Raw genomic sequence first — 4,321 nt, 5'->3', positions numbered from 1 at the left:
AGGGACGCCACACCTGTGTTTAACCTTTAGGTAAGCAGATGATTGAGAGAGTTATGTTGGACCATCTCTTGATCAGAGCCTGTGTTGTAGGGGGAATACTGTTGATATATTCAACCACACAAACAAACAACGACTACATTCACAACTTCGAATTTTATACCAAATATATTCAGCAGCGCAAAAGCAAAAGTAATGTCATCATCCTGTGTGCATACTCAATGATAAGTAATTCCTTCTTTCTTCCAGGAAACTGCAGGATTCAGATAGGGCCTTCCTTAACCACACCACACCACACTGTCCCTGGGTGTTGTTGGTCCTCATTGAGCTGTCCGTTCTGTCTGCTTCTCGTGGAGGGACGTTTATCTCCTGTCAGTGGAGCTGGCCTCCCACTGCCCTCTGCTGGGAAGACAGCAGTGTGTGGCGCCAATTACCAACGAGTCTAAAGTGTCGAAACGATCCGATAACTGTTTGTCTGTTCTTCGATGTCATAAGGTCAGGATGTAGAAACAAGGCTAACAGAATGTAGACATTTAGGAATACGTTGGTTGTCAGTAAAATAAAAAATCAAATTTTATTTATACTTCTGAACTGCCAACTGTTTTATAACTCTTTTAAATCAATGGCAGCCTAAATTAGTGTGAGCCCCAACCAGCCTAATTAAAAACGAATCAAAACCCCTTCGAACCACTGGTTTGAAGGCCGGGTTGGAGGCATTGCATTGAAACCAGAGTGAGCTTTATCTACTGTCATTCTCAAACAGCATAGCAGGTGTCTCTTTGTGGTGGCTCAAAATGGCTGCACTCCCAGACAAGCTGTCCCTTCCCGTTACGTCACTCTCTTGGCAGAGTGTCTGGACTAGACACCCTGACCAATGACCCTGTGTCAGAGAGAGAGAGCGAGAGAGAGACTACCAGTGCGTCAGTACTGTATAAGGCATGAGCTGTGTGTTGCTGCCTTGGTCCAGGGCTGTATTAACCAGCACCAGCAGAGGGAAAGAGTTTAACTCCTTACGAGCTAGCTTACTCTGACTAAACTGTTGAAGTGGAAAGAGAAACTGGCAGGGTTTTCAGTTAGATATAATGCATATGCATCATAAGTAAACTAAACACATAAAAATCGTTTAGTAAGCAGTTAAGAAAATGGATGATCAATACATATGTATTGATCATCAGCACTAAAATCATTTGTTGTTGCATGTGGTCAACACACTATGTATTTATTTTATTTATTTTTTCGCTGGTGTTTTGTATTTTGTTGCTGTTGTTTTACCTTAGTTAGTCAGTTCTTCAGTTTGTTCTGTGATGCCCTGTTTTGTGCTGTGGGGTTCCGTCCTGTTTATGTTGTTGTTGTTTTTATCTTGTTTAATTGTATTTTCATTGCCAGGGGACTACAGATGAAAAATAGCCTTTTGGCTAATTCTGTTTTTTTTACCCATGTATTATCATGTGTTTTATTAATTTGCACTGTCCTCTTCTTAAATAAACTGAATTGAATTTAATAAGTGTAGTCTGCATCTTGGATATGTGGTTCAATAGTTAAATATGTTATTAGCATGCAACAAAAACAAAACAGCAAAAAAAGCAACTAGCCAAAGCCATTGACTTCAAAATGAAAATAAATACCAGATACAATGCTCCAATAGTATACGATGGAGCTTACAATGACCCAAAACCACACTTTGAGCAAAGCTGGAAATATAAAAAGACAGGAGTAAAGTCTTGGGTTGTAAACAGACCCAAGTGAGGAGTCAACGAGCGATAGTACAATCTACGTTTGGGAACCACTTAAAGGCATTGGCCCATAATCTAGCTCCTGCAATGCTCTCCCTGTTATTGAACTGTTTTTCATATTGGCACTTTTGGTAGTTATTCCATGTATACTATACTTACTTTTCTGTTAAAAGAGATCTCCTTGGGAGGAAAAAAACCTTGGCTTTTTTAAGTAGGCGTACCGTTTCTTTTGTTGTGTGTTTTATCTTTCTATTCCTTCGAGCTCACTATGAGGGATGTGGCTCTAAAATCGTATGGGGAGATGTTCTGTGACATCTCCACTGTTAGACACACAGAGAAACACCACGGGCTACTGTCTGTGTTTCAAATGCCACAACCGAAACAAGCGACAACAAAGAAATCCTGTCCATGTGCTAAAGGTCAGGTAGACAACATGCCAGGTAGCAGCAAAAGGCAACGGTAAAATACAAGGTAACTGAGAAATGGTTGGATCTGCTATACAAAGCGTTTTACCATTGGCCTCCATTTTGTACTACATAGACAGATAGTGTGAGAGTATCCCATCCCGCCCTCCCCCGGGCTCCTCCCATGGCTGAAATCTGTGCTTTTTGCTGAGGGTGCACACTGGCCCGGCCATATGTTTTTAAAGTAAGTTGCATGATATGACATGTGATGCGTGTGGTCCTGGGCTGATCAATGGGACTGCATTACATTCATTTTGATATACTACAAGCTGGTGCAGGCCGATCACAGTTACAACAGCCCCCCCCCCCCCCACACCCCTCTGAAGTTTGCTTTAAAAGAAGATTCATCAAGATCAGATTAAAATCAACACCAAAACCCAGATTGCTGACACAGTTCTACAGCACGTGTGTTGTTTGTGTTTGTGTGTGTGCGTCGGTGTCAGCATGTGTGTGTGCGTGTCTGTGTGTGTGTGCTTTTTTTTCGGTGCGTACGCAAGTGCATGGGGTGCATGATCGTTGTGTGAGTGGTGCAACGTTGCCTTCCTACAATGCAGTCAGCACTTTCATTTGCCCTAATCACTGCAGCTCATCTGCTCTCCTATTTAAACCGGGCGGATAATTGAACAAGAAGCTGGTTAGAGGGAACTATAGAAGACGTATTGACCGCCCGCATGGTTGCATATTGATTATCATAAATCTAGCTCTACAGTTTTTTATTCTTGAATACATTCTGTCTTTTTCCCTAGCTTTTCAATTAGTTCCCCATCGACGAATGATGTTGTTGATGGCTAATCCATTTTTTCAATTGGTACGTAGCACAAAGAGCTCTCACCAATTAAACAGTGGGAAACAAAGGTGTTCTTCATTCATAGCAGCAACAAAACAGAAAAACTTCAATACAAATTAGTTTCATAATAATAATCATTGGTACCATGCTGGTACAGCAACATGGAACCAACGCTCATTCATGCTGATTCAGGACAATACATTTAATCGAAATTTCCATTGAAAATGCTGCACTTTTATGGCAGCATTTCTACCATTGAAAGAGGGCATATGATGACAAAAGCCAAGTTGAGTAACATTCCAGAGCAGTGACTATCAAGTAGGCTTACAAACAAGACAATGGACATCAGATCATTGTTTGTGAAAGTATAACAGATAGTTAGAGCGCACAGATGAAGGATCCCACTTGGATTCCTCCACACAAGAATATAGAAAATTTTAACTCTTTATTTTTAGGCAGACACCGTTTAGCAAAGCACATGCAAACATACGCAAAATTAAACTCATCTATTCACACCAACACCACATAAAGTGGGGGCTCTGGAATTCCTCCCCCAGGATATTTTGAGCATCAAAAAACATTTCCTGAATTCAGGCAACTTTTTCTCCACCAACTTTTGCCTTTTCTGTATCAATTTAGGGTGGAAATGTCTTCATTTATGAATAAGAAAAAAGGAACACCAACTTGTCCCTGCACCAATGTCAAAGCAAATTCCTCGAAGAATCATTTTGTTCATACACTCACACAGAAACTGCATAGCCTTACGTTGGGCTCTATTCTGTTGTCATAAACCCTTTCTCCAACATACAGGTGCGACAATTGATGGACATGTGGTCCTGTAGCGCCTTTTACCCCGCCGGAATGACTGGCAGCGTGGTCAGAGATGACTGGCAGAGGGCCAGGAGAACAAGTCCCTTCAACCGCTATAGTCTGACTCATTCTATTCAGGTAGCACAGGAAACATTTGGGTGGTTAGTGTGTGTGTGTGTGTGTGTGTGTGTGTGTGTGTGTGTGTGTGTGTGTGTATGTGTTTGTGATGTGTGCTGTGTGTGTGTGTGTGTGTGTGTGTGTGTGAGTGCGTGTGCGTATTAGTTGGTGTACTCAAACCAAATTACCATAATCCAGGATTAGATAGTGTGTTGTGTGGCAGCGCAGGTACAAGCCGTTTACGTTTGATTGACAACGATTGTTCTGGGATAGTCTTTGCTTGTTTACAAAGGATGTCGATCAAGCTGTCAATCATAGCATTGTGTTTGAAGGCAGAATAAGAAAATGTTGGATAGAGGAGAAAAAGTACCCAAGGATTTGGATGAAAGGGATTGGCAAAACTAAAAATACAT

Source organism: Gadus chalcogrammus, chromosome 7 (genome assembly GCF_026213295.1).
Source record: "Gadus chalcogrammus isolate NIFS_2021 chromosome 7, NIFS_Gcha_1.0, whole genome shotgun sequence".
NCBI lineage: Eukaryota > Metazoa > Chordata > Actinopteri > Gadiformes > Gadidae > Gadus > Gadus chalcogrammus.
The sequence above is the reverse complement of the archived record's forward strand: the minus strand, read 5'-3'. Positions refer to the sequence as shown.